This window comes from Pinus tabuliformis, chromosome 9 (genome assembly GCF_031772625.1).
Source record: "Pinus tabuliformis cultivar Carrire ecotype Pingquan chromosome 9, CPIR1, whole genome shotgun sequence".
NCBI classification, from domain to species: Eukaryota; Viridiplantae; Streptophyta; class Pinopsida; order Pinales; family Pinaceae; genus Pinus; species Pinus tabuliformis.
The window spans coordinates 1,623,649,686-1,623,663,577 of record NC_142307.1 but is presented as its reverse complement, the minus strand read 5'-3'; the positions used below and the strand labels follow the sequence as shown (position 1 = coordinate 1,623,663,577).

General features: G+C 32.7%; 1 long non-coding RNA gene across 1 annotated transcript; it reads right to left on the bottom strand.

Annotated features, from left to right (window-relative positions):
* Positions 1-861: 861 nt before the first annotated feature.
* LOC149155025 (uncharacterized) lies at positions 862-1,143 on the bottom strand. The gene is made up of 2 exons (XR_016263765.1): positions 1,038-1,143; positions 862-900 (listed from the first exon to the last, which is right to left on the bottom strand). It is a non-coding gene; the product is annotated as an uncharacterized LOC149155025 (long non-coding RNA).
* Positions 1,144-13,892: the final 12,749 nt, after the last annotated feature.

The following is a 13,892-nucleotide window of genomic DNA, read 5'->3' as shown; positions in this document are numbered from 1 at the left end:
AAGGGTAATTGAAACTGAAAACAGTATTAACAAGATTTCTGAGATAAGCGTGAGACATAGTTGCAACATAATGTAGTTCCAGCATGATTACATTTATTTCAGAAACAGTTCAAAGAGGAGACTAATTTTAAAGAAATGGAAAAAAATGACTGTTCGAAAAATTCGGGAAAACTATTTTCAGTCAACCGATTAATACAGTTGGCTGGAAACAATTAACATGGTTTAGTTTTAGGTTTAGTTTCACGAACAGGCTAAATTAAATTGTTTACTTACATTCTAAAGGTCATCTTGGCTATGGATTACATACTCTACATTTTAAAGATATTTGTACATATTTTAACGAACGGCGGCAAAACTAACCTTATTATCTACACAGCTTCAGACTTCTGCTTATGTATGTTTGAAGAGGGTTTGCGACTTCTTACACGCGAAAAAGAAAAAAATAAAAGACACACTGCTAATTTGTTGCGAAAAATTCTAGCAGAATCGTGAATTTTTGCTGCGATTTTTGTTTTTGCAAGGAACAGAGCTTAATTAAAGAAAAACTCATATTTTATATTTTAAAGGAAGGACAAGCTTCACAGACCGCCGCATTGCTCAGAAGTAGCATTTATCTCGGAAAGGGTTAATAAAATCATAGTTTCATCTATTTCATGCGTTTTAGCTAACGAAGCTCGTCACAGATATTAAAGGCTCGCCTTCTTCGTAAATTCCACTGCATAAAAAACTGAAGTCTGAAAATAAATTTCTTGTTACAAATTTTCGAAAAGGCTAAAAAACAGCCATTCATCTGTAACGCACAAACGGAAGTTGACTACAATTTGAGTTCTTACCTTAAAAAAAAAACACTATTTCGCCAACTCGTTCGATTCTCCACACAATTCGAGGCCTAAAATTTCACTGCAAAATGCAAATAATGATGCGGCATTTTCACACAATTTGAGGCCTAAAATTTCACTGCAAATGCAAATAATTATGCGATATTTTCAGAAATCTGAGAGAACCAGGGCGTGATATGTGAAGAAATATGAATGTACTTGCTGTTTTCTGCAATTTTCGACGGTGGAAGAAGATAACCTTGCGTCGTTTCGAACCTGGATTATTTTGTCTGGCCAGTTGCTTATTGACGTGCCGCGTAGCGCAGGGTTTGAGCAGGTGGCATGCTTTCCGGCTGACAGAACAACGCCACACGTCCGAGCTCTAACCGACTGAAATTGCACTGTGAAGTTTCTGTATATTGTCGTGAAGTACGTAAAGTCCTTAATACAGTCACTTGGATCTTTAATATATTTGAATTTCAATGTCTTATTCTTTGATTGAATTTAATTAGGTACACCCAATTGGTATATAGTTCTTACATATGCTCTTGGAAGGACTTGAGGAGCAATACGATGTATCAACCCAAATACACATTTATTTTTAAAGCAACAAAATAAAGACACATTTATTTTTGAAGCAACAAACCAAAATTGTAGAGATGATTAAACTACTATTTTATATAAATTAAATTGTTTATAAATATGGATAGTTATTAAAATATTTATATTTATGTGCCATGTGTAATGTTAAGAATTTATAATATCAAGATAGAAGTGAGACTAGAAAACATAAATTGGTTTCAAAATAGTTGTTTTATTAGTTAAATTATGTATATTATTAAAAATATTCTCACGTTATTAAATTTAAACTATGTATAATGGTTTAATTGGTTAAGAATATTGATTTTGGAAGTTTTATTTTAAAATAAATCACGTTTAATAAACCAAGTCTATTTGCCTAAAGGGTTGATAATGCTGCTCAGGTGAATTATGTTTTTCTAAATTGTGAAGACATATTAGAATGGAGGATGTCTCTAATTTGGGAAAAAAATGGTGAAAACATATGGTTGAATTATGATAAATAGAACAAATTATTCATTTCTTTTTATTTTCCTCAAAATATATATATATCACAAATTGATTATAAATAGATAAATGTTTTGATTAGAGAAGAAAAAGACCTAACAATTCTTTTTAATAAAAAGAGAAGAAATATCCATTTTTGGAAGAAAAACTATTTTTGAAGCACTTGCTAAAGCACATGTTCATAAAAGACAAAATTTATTGAAGCCCCCCTTTTTAATAAGGCTAGGCTACCATGTGATTGAAAATGGGAGTATAAATTGTTACACACACCAAAAATTGTTGAGTATTCTATTATTTCAATGTAATAATACATATATAAATGCAAGAATACACACTATACTAACAACCAGTTGGAAAAAATCTCAATCACACACCAAATTAGGAACCAACTAGTTGGAGGGAATCTCTCAAATCCAACTATATCTAACATCCTCCTAAAGTCTTGGAAGCAAGCTTCTTACATAGAGATGAAATCCACACACTAATGACCAATAATCATAACAACCACAAATATGATCACACATAAGACAATTATGAGTTAATATTCTCACACTACCCCTTAATGATGTCTTGTCTTAACCTCTATTAGATTAGGTCTTCATCACCATGTAGTCCTTTGCAACAAATGCTCTACTATGAATTGAATAACCTCATAATCAACAAAGATTATATCTAGTCCCTCCTAGCACTTACATCTCATACCATGATCATGTATAATTCACCAAAATATCAAACTCCATATAAAAGAATAACCATCCACTTAAATGTATGGGTACCTAACTAGTCTAATAAGATGTCCTTTGCTTACATGGTTCATTCAACTTCTTAATGAATCCACGAAATGTAAAATTTTTGGTTTCTAGGAACCTCCTAGAGTCTACAACCAACATGGTCGACTTATAGAGTATCTAGCTAACACATGGCCCACAAGGCCCACTCCTCCCAAGTATTTACCAACTCTATAATATAGGTATTTGCATTATACCAAACAAGTTATCCAAATAATTAGGGGAACATGGGAAAGGGCTAAGCATGTCTATGCAACAATATTCCCTTTACATGTTACATAGATGCAAGTACCTACAATTAACATACATAATCACATGGAGATACCGGGCACAAGCTTAGAAATAATGCCTAGATATCATTACAATACTTCTTTTAAGTACAAATTCTAGGCAAGATACAAGCTCAAACTTTTCAAGGACTAATACATTGGATCAAAATATGACATCATAGACTTTCTATAGATATGAGGTGTGTGTTACATTACAATATGGTCAAGAACACTTTCATTCAACATAACTCACACAATTTACCTTATTTTCCCAACATCATTTGATCTCAATTTGTTCTCATAAAACTACCATGACTAAGCTTCCAAAATAACTCTTTGTTATATCCAGAACAATGTCTCTATTCTCCTTGCTACAATCTCACCATTCCACCTCAAAATTTAGTTTGCAATCAACCCTTGGCTTTTATAGTGAGAACAATTTTAACTTACATAATCACTAACCAATGGTTATTGACCCAAGCAACTCACTTCTATATTAGAACTAAAGTGTTCATGCTCCTCCATTCACCTGTAGAACTATTATCTTGAACACATCAATTGAGAACTAGTTGTACCTTGGGCAAAACATTGGTACCACATAGATTGAATGGGAACCTGTTGTACTCCAGGGCCTAACATCAATCTAATTGTAAATATTGAGAAACTGACCATCCTATGGACATATTTCCATATATCAAGACAACTAATTACCCAACCATAATGTTTGCTAGTTATCTAAGATAACAATCTAGATATGGGATGTATCCAAGTCAATCTTACATTCTCTACACTTTCTAATGAGGATTTATAGTGCAAAATTCATTAAATAATATGATATCAAGGAACAACTAGAGGAAAAAAATATGCAGCTAGAACTTCCTTCTCGCAATAATGCGCTTTACCAAGCAGATTCAGGAATGAATTTTGCATTGCAAAGTATTACTATGTAAGGCTACAACAAGATAAAATGGTACAAATGATAGGAAAACCATTTTCATCCCCTAAAATCATGCACACATTGGGCATATTTGTCTTCATATTCAAGATATCCATTTATTGTCATGGATCTTCCTTATTTCACTTGCCATTTGTTAGAGTGATGAATTCTAACAAAACAAACAAACTCCCATATTGAGTTAGCTATGATTAATAGGTTTGTTAACTCCAATGAATTCAAGAATTGAAAATGACAAAGGTAGAGTCTGACCATTACAAATATTTCCAAATCATTCTCATTGTCACTAGCATGCACAAACAATATATCCAACAAATCAATTGTGCTTTTACCAAGCACATGCCAACACACAAGCATCCATAGTTGAGTTCTTCAACTATTTATTGAGGTATTTTATTATTTGCAGGTAATCTTGGTCAATTAGAGTTCAATTAGTTGACTGAGTAGTGGGGAAAATTGACTAGGGATGAGCCTCAATAGGTTTATTTAGGGATAACCAATTAGGGGAACAAGTTGACTAGGTGATGGAAGTCAAGTCAATGGGTTGGTCAATGGATGGTCAAGTTGAAGAAAAATTGATGGTTGAGCTGAGGATAGGAACCATGGTTGAAGTTTACAGATAGTGAGTAGAAGAAAATTGAGTAGAGCAGTTGAAAGAATCACAATTATGCACACGTTTGTAGTTGACTTAAATTGGTGGTCGACTGGTGATCAAGCGATTAACTATAGTTGGAATTGTGTCAGAAATGGTTAGGAATCTTGAAATTCTTAGGATCTTGGAAAATAGGATTCAACCATCTATAATTGATTTAAGAGCTACAAATTGGGATTTTTGTGCCCATAAATAGAGCATGATGTAAGGTTGATAAAGAGTAATTAAAAACTCACAATCGACAAAGATTGAGTGAGTACAAATACATTGGTTTTAGGTGTATAGCAATGTCAAAATTCATATTAATTTTGCTAAATATCCGGTCGAGAATATAATATAATTGAAGCTCAAAGGTTGGTTGGTTTTCTCAATTAAGGGTTTCTAGGGTAAAATCTCTTATATTGAAATAGTACTGTTATTTCACAACCATTTGCCACAAGTTTATTCATTTATCCCATCATTCCAAGTTGGTAATGGTTACAAGGGATGCCATTTAATATTATCGTTTGAATATGTGTGAATCTTTATGGTGTGCAATTACTTATTTTATGTTCTTTAAGTTCTCTCATGTGAATTTAAAGACTTGTGTTAATTGATCTTCTAGATTGGTTTATCTGTCTAGTGGAGTCTGTAATTGGAGTATTTAATTGGACATAAAGAGTGTTCGATATTGGTAAATATCATTAAATATCACTTAATACTTCCAGAATTTCTATACATATAGTATCAGAGCATGTTTTGGATGTAGGGGGATGCCTCTATTGCCAAAGGTTATGGATCTTAAACTTGGATCTATTCAAGAAATACATTATTGATTAAATTTGTGATAAGCATGTTCGAATGGGATTATTTAGATAGAAATTTGATTAAATAAGGATGGATAGTAGTATAAGAACTGAGATCGATAAGTTTAATGGCCAAAATTTTGAGCTCTATCAGCTTATAATGGAACACCTCCTTGTGGATCAAGAGTAGTGGATAACTATGTAACATGAAACACCTCTAATTAGCACGTTGGTGGAATATTGGGAGAAACTTGAATGGAAAACAAGGAGTATGATTTGAAATTGTTTTGTATATTTGGCATTGTTGAATGTCTTGAGAGGGGGGGGGGCATGACCAAGAAAATATAGAACAAGTTGAGAAATTTGTACCATTCAAAATCGTTGGTTGACAAGTTGTATCCTTGTAAGAAACTTTAGTTCAAGGATGAGAGAGGACGATTCAATAAAAAACACCTAAATGCATTCAATACTATGATTAATGAGTTATTGAGTGTGAATAACTCTATAATAAGGGAGGATGAATGCATTAGGATTTTGTGTTCTTTTCCAAACTCATGGGATAGTCTAGTCATGACTAGTAATATGACCATGTTGGTGCTTGGTTATGTGGTAGTATATATATTGTGAGAGGAGATGAGGCAAAAAAAAATAGAAATATTGACCAAATATGCACTATTGATGATAAGGCAATTGATGTATGGAAGTAAATATAAATTCTCCAAAGTGAGATATAGGTTGAAGGGGAGATGTAAATCCTTGTGTTAGTTGATGAGAAAATGTTGGAAATATGGTAAAGTAGGGAACTACAAAATATATTGTAAGTCAAAGATTTTTTATCAAGGAAAGGGACTTGATGAGAAGTTGACTACAAAGAGAAATTATTTGGATGAAGAAGGGGGTAACAAAGTTTCCTATCAAACATGTACTGAACTGAGTTCTCACATTTTAGAGATAGCAAAAAATCATCCGATTTTGAAAGTATTGATTTAGAATATATTTGGTCTTCATAACTGATTGGGTAAGGCAACACACGCTTAGGAATGTGTAATAACAACAACTCACGGAGCCTTTAATCCAAATCAGTAAAGGAATTGAAATGTAATGTTGTAACAACAAGCTTCGACAGACCATTCAAACCTAAAATAACCCATATATTAGTTTTTATGATAAAAAAGTGGCTTGAGATAGTAGTTCTAATGTCAAATATAAGTGGAATTGGACTAAGAAAGTGACAAGTGAAAAATGACATACCTAGATGGATAAGGGATGTTACAATAATAATATATGGTCTTGTTGGTAAAAAAGGAGCAAAAGAAATAGGAAAATAAGTATGAAAAAGATGACAATTCCGTGATCCAACATCTCCTCCCAACTTAAGCTTCTACATGTCCTCATGTAGAATCATGTCATTGATCCATGACATGCTGAGAGTGAATTTGTGTGAGGTTGTAAGTTTCTGCCATGTCTTCACCTCTGGCCCTGTATCCTTGAGAAATGAACAACTCTCCTCCCAAAGGTTATCGATAGTATGATATGGATGTTGATATTGATAGGTGGGCAACCAAATAAAGGGAGCTTGATTCTAAGTCCTATCCAACCTGCAATGCACTTCTTAATATAGTCAACATAGATGAACTCTGGAGACTGCCTGCTCAAGGTTATGATAGTACCATGGGCCCCCCTTCTTCAATCCTTGTTGAGAAAAATTCCATCTCAACTTGCTTCCCTCTAAGGCACTAGATCTCATCCCTTCTATGTTTATCTGCCATCTTTATAGAATTGATTCTTTATGATCCATCAACAATGTCTTAGTGGCCAGAAATTGCCATCTTTTATTGTATTTATGTGTAACAGTTTCAACTGAACCAAGTTTTTCTCTAATGCACAGTTCTACTCGTCCCTCATTGGTTGTTACAATATCATAGGTAACTTTCCATCCTATCTGATTTTGGATAAAAGAAAAAAAAGCCCAGAGTTGTACATCTCCCACAGGGGGTTCGAAATTATATGATTGATCTCCAAAACAAGTGAGATCATGTAGGTACAACTTGCACAACGAATGCTGTTTTGAGAAATCAACACTTTGGAAGGTTTCCAAGAAGTCTTGTATATGTCTTGTTTTGTATGGTAACAAAGTTATCGATCAAACGAGAACTATTACCTCAAAACAAAAACTTTAACCAAAAAACACAAAAAAAAACATGAAAAAACAGGCTGAAAACAATAAATGTTGATGTTGGAATATATATATGTGTGTGTGTGCGCGCGCGCAAAAGACACTGTGAAAACGAAGAGTGTTGATGCTGGAATAACATCATTTTTTTTGTTTTTATTTGTTTGTTTGTTTTTGTTTTTGTTTTTATTTGTTTGTTTGTTTGTATTTATTTTTATTTATTTTATTTATTTATTTTATATTTTTATTTATTTTTATTTTTAATTTTAATTTTAGTTATTTAGACATGCCATTAAATAGAAAATATCATTTAATTGAAAAACCTTAAAAGTCCAACAATTTTCAATCATGGTGCTAAAGAAAAAATACTTATAATTGTTTTCAACAATACCATTAAAGATAAAATATTTTGACTTAGAAAAACATTAAAATCTTGACAATTTCTCAACCATGGAATTAAAACCAAAGATTATGTCTACAAAAAACTTAAGTTTTCAAAATATTTCAAGCATGACATTATGGAAAATTTTTATGATTAAAAAACTTTAAAACTGAACACTTAAATGAAAGAGTTATTATACCAAAAGTAATTTATTTTTTAAATGCTAAATGTATAACGATTTTAAAATCTCAACGTAAGACAACTTGATACATTGCAACAAAAATTTAAAAATCAACCATCAAATTGACAAGCTGTGTAGGTGAACTCGACCAATTGTAATGAAAACTTAAAGACCAACCATGAAATTGACACATTGTGGGGGCATACTCGATTCATATGAAAATTTTAAAATCAACTATCAAATTGCATACAATGGGATCAGCTTGCTAGTTGAGCATCGACACAGACACTGCAGAATAAAATAAAAAATAAATATATAAAAAAAATGAAAAATACAAAAGTAAACAAAAGTTCAAACATTAAAAAAAATACAAAAAAATTGAAAAAATAATAACAAGCAATAAAACATTATTATTATTTTTTTTAAAACATGACAAAAAAATCGAATATAAAAAATATGTAAAAAAGGACAAAAAATAAAAATAAAAAATAAAAACGTAAACAAAAACAAAATTAACTTGTAAACTATAAAAATAAAAATTAAAAAATGAAACAAAATTTTCTAATGTATTAAGTGTAGATATTTTTTCTTAAATTTTGTTGATTTTCATGTTAGTAATAAAACATAAAAAAAAAAGACAAAAAAAAATAAAATATAAAAAAGAAAAACATAAAAAACAACACATAAAAACGTAATTAATTTTTTTTTTTTCTTCATCTATTTAACTTGATGCCAAGATCTTGTTCTTCATCTTGTCCCAACGATGAAACGCATTGACAAAGCTTTGATGATGTGATTTTTATCGAAAGTTTTCTTGCTTTTCATGATATGGATAATACAAGCCTAAATTCAATTAAAAACAAAATTAACTTATACAAAAAAATTAAAAATAAAATTAAAAAGAAGAAAATTTTCAAAAAGACACATAATTAAGAAAAAAATTAACAAAAAAAACATCAATTTTTTTTATTTTTTATTTTTTATTTATTTATTTTTATTTTTTATTTTTTTAAGTTAAAAATAAAAAAAACCACAATATATATATATATATATATATATTAAGGTCATGGCCAAGCCAGACACCAAATTGGTGTATGAGACCCCCTTGTTTGTGGGACAAGCGATCCATCTCTGCGCAACAATTTGGCTGCTAAGTCTACGAAGGCATACATATTCTACCCCCCTCTGGTTTGAACCAGTAACCTCTTAGGAGGATACACATGCTCTTAACCATTAGGCCCACTCAAGTTGTATATATATATATATATATTAAAAAAAAATTGCCTTAGCGGGCCTAGGTTAGCTATTTTTATTTTTATTTTTTTAAACAGAATGAGTAGTGTTTATATATATATATATATATATATATACATATATATATACATATATATATATATATATATAGACATATATATATACATACATATACATATATACATATATATACATATATATATATATATATATATATATATATATATATATATATATATATCGCGCCCATTCATGCACAAAATTGACATTTTACATCATATTTTTGAGTCTGCTAAGGGTTTCTGATACATCAATTGTTCCCTATCCCTTCCTGGAGATTTTTTCCCATGCTTCTTGGAAAATTTTCTCATTTCTGGTAGCCTATGGCTATACAATCGACATAACTGAAATAGTAAATATATACATTTATAGTGTGTCATTCGATTTTTTTGTTGCAAAAATAGAGTGAGAGAACAAACTATTCTTCCATTGGCACTAGACTATTCAGATCCAGGCCAGTGAATTCTTCTTCCTTTCTCTTGCTGCTCTCGTCCATCTTGAGTTTCAATTGTTCAATTTGCTAACGCAACACATCCACCTCATCTTCTAATTTCCAAATGCGCTCCTTCTTTTCCAATTGTTGCTCTTGCATGGCCAAAGTCTCAAATTGTTGTTGTTGGATACATTGCTGTAGAATTTCCAAACCTTCACGAATCACCAAATGTTACTGCACAGAATCATTGCAGGCCTACCTATCGTTGCCAACTTCCCGAGCTTTTCCCTCCCTCAACCCCCCTGTCGTAGGCCTGCAGCAACCCCAAGAGTCAGACAAAGAGCTGTCCTTTGCTGTATTGCTATGGATGCTCATGATTTTTTCCAAAATGCCACAGATGCCCCACTCCAGAATGCCACAGACCCACAACTCCAATATACCACAGATCCCCAACTCTAGAATGCCCATGAAGTTCTGCTCCAGATCCCCCACTTGACTCTGCTTATCCTCACAATTTGTGGCCTCACTCAGACAACCAACACTTTGTAAATCATCACGCAGAGGTAAATCGACACCCAGATTCCCTTTGCAACAACAAACTCCTCCAAAGACCTCCCTGAAGGCTGACGCTTTGACCCAGAACCCACAACAGATCCTTGGAGACCCGAGCTTCAACCAATAGGCCTTTGCAGAGGCCACCTAAGCAAAGATTAACCTTAAACCATAATAGCATATCAAACCATTACTCCTTAAATAAAAGGTTTAGGTCTAGATATTGATGCTATACTGGAGATCGGTACTCATGGAGCTAAGATCCCCATGCTTCTCCTTAATTTCCCAACTAACAACCATAATTTACCATCTCTTCTCCTGGTCCTTCATCCTCACCCACACCTTCTTCCCATGAGCGGGCAAAGAAATTTTGAGTAGAGGAAATAAATGTTTCTCCCAATCTCCCATTAACTTGCCTTCGCCTGTACTGGAAAGCCGACCTTTGCAACATAATTCATGTCGTGGGGGTTGGATTCTCACGTTGTGTGATCTCCCAAGCCTAAATGTAGTTCCATCATGAAGGACGTAGACACGTTGCTGCAATAGACTAAGATAACCATTGCCACGAGGCACAAGGACAGGTTGGGCCAAGCATGGGCCGATGTGATAGGGACCAATAAGCAGGAGGTTGAAAGAAAAGGCAGGGGGGGGGTTGGGGGGTTGCATAACGAAAAGGAGAAGAGGAGGAACGATAAGAATGTGAGGGTTAACGAGATGAGAGGAAGAAAGGTGACGAAGGATAGGGAGGAGAGATAATAAAGGAGAAGAGGGGAGGGGGGGGTTTCAAAAAGAGAGAGAATGAAGTGATGGGGAGGGGGGTAGGAAGAGCTTAAGTGCAACTAACATTGCAAATTCCAACTTGTTGATACTTTCTAACTTATTGGATGAGCTAGGAATTCCATCCTCGGACCAATAGTCGAAACCCATGAATACAATTAGGGAATGTATACCGTTTCCTCTACCTCATTCACTATACTTTTTTCTTCATTCAACTGGAAAGCCAAATTTGCTTGCTTATTTGCTTCCTGATTATTCCCTCTTAGGATATTGAAAAATGACACAAAATCAAATAAGGGAATCATCCCTTGGGATCTCTTAGAAATTTGATTTAGGTTCATGTTTTTTGCTGATGAAATTTATTTCATATGCTTTATGATCAACATTGAGTCTCCTAGGACTTGTATCTTTCTGATGCCCTTATTTTGAGCCAATGTTAGACCGAGAAACAAACTATAAGCTTTAAATTGTTTTTTTAATTATTATTCTTATTCTTATTTTAAATTTAAATTTAAATTATTATTATCATTATTATTTTAATCATGCATGTTTTTTATTTTATTTTATTTTTTTAACTTTAAAAGAAAATGTTTTTGATGTTTTTTTAAAAATTTTCCCCATTTTTAAATTTATTTTTTGATATATATATATATATATATATATATATATATATATATAATTTTTGTTTCAATTTTTTTTTTTTTTTTTAACATTTTAATGGTTTTATTTATTTATTTCTATATTTTTGGTCATGTTTTTTTTACCAACATGAAAATCACCAATATTTAAAAAAAATTATCCACACTTAATACATTAGAAAATTTAAAGTGTAAAAAATAAGTCCTCTAAACAAAAAGGGTTGATGTTGCATCAACACTTTTCAAAACCAGCATGAAATCCACTAAGATTTTAGAACAAATGTTCATACCTGATACAAAAAAAAAATCTGAAGTGTCAAAAATAAACCCTCTAAAAAAAATGGGTTGATGCTGCATCAACACTTTTCAAAATCAACATACAAATCACTAACATTTAAAAAAATATGTTACATAAGAAAATTGAAAGTGTCAAAAATATGCTAAAAAAAAAGGTGTATTTTGAATAACCATGTTTCAAAATTGGGTGGTTTTTTTGCTACCTCAAAAAACAGGTAATCGGTAATTTTCTCATTTGATCGGTAACTATGTTTGGGCACTTTTCCTTAAGTGTTGTTGATTGGAAGATGTAGTGTTTCTCTTGCAAATATAAAGGGTAAGAAGGATAAGGAAGCCTACCACACAATAAACCATTAATGGGCTCTTAGATTGGCTCTGTTTCTTGTTGTCACAACTAAACTTCTCCTTACAACTCTTTCACCTGCTTTATTGCTTGATTCCTCTCCCTCTAAATTTTTACAAAATCTTTAACTCTTAGTTTCTCAGACTACTTCCTCTTAAGCTTATTGAATATTTCCTCGTGCTGCTTTAGGAACATGACTTCATTTTTAGGAAAACCACAAATTTCTCCCACTGCTATGCTACCCTCATTAAATATTTAGACTTAAAGTAAGTTCTTTCAGATGTTGTTTCAACATCCTCTTTCTCCTACTGTTCTCTATCTCAACTATTGGTTCTTGTGTAACAACAACATCATCGATAGGTTCTTGTGGAACAACAATCTTTATATTTTCAATTCATGCTGTTTCAGCTGCTGGTTCTTATGTAACAACAACATCGTAAACAAGTTCTTGTGGGTTAGCAGACTGTTTTTCTTCTTCCTACTTTTCTTTGACTACTGGTTCTTGTGTAACAACAATGTCATCAATAGGTTCTTGTGGAATAGCAGGTTGAAATTCTTCATCCTATTTTCCCACTTGCAGTCCTACTAAACAATAATAGTTTCCATGATTTTGCCTTCATCAATAATTTGTTGGAAGCCCTTGCAAAATGTCTTTGTGAAAGTAAATGATGTCATTTATACAATCTCTGCGAAACATATCTAATCTAGTTTCCTTCTTGAAATGGAGTTATTCCTTAACCAAGGAAAGTTGTTTCTTTAACTCCTCATTTTTCTTTCTAAGATTTTCAATTTGAATAAGAGGGCCAATTTATGTCTTACTTGGTGAAGCAACAACCTCTTGTTCTTATGTTCGTTCTTCTGTTACTGGTTCTCATGTTGATTCTTCTTTCTCATGCTGTTTCTTTGGTTCTTCTTCAGGTTTTTGTGTAACAACCAAGATTTTAGATGTAGAGGGAACTTCTTTTGTAGACTTCTCCTACTTTTCTTTATCTTGTTGTTCCTCAAGCTCATCAAGTTCATCTGTATCAACACATTCCTCCTCAACCGTAGTAGTAGGTTTTTCAGATGCCCAAGTCTCTTCTCGTGTGACTACTACTTGCACCATTTTCTTGGGGGTTCCCCCACAAATTGGCCTTATCAATTTCATTTTCTCCACCCTTACCTTTTCTCATACTTCCCCAGTCCCTTTAGGGGTTTTTACTTCCTCGAATTCAGTTTCAGGAACAACCGCCATTCTAATAGTTTATTCCTCCAACACTTCCCTTTGAATCGAGAACACACCTTGATTTCCCTCTGATGAATCGCTCGAAACCACCATAGTCTATTCTATCCACTCCTTTTTCCGTCATGAGGATGCTCTAAGAGACGTTCTAATGGAACTCTGCCTTTTAGGGTTCTGATGACTAGTCCTAAGAGGTGTATCGACCATGCTCCTCTTACAGGTTATGT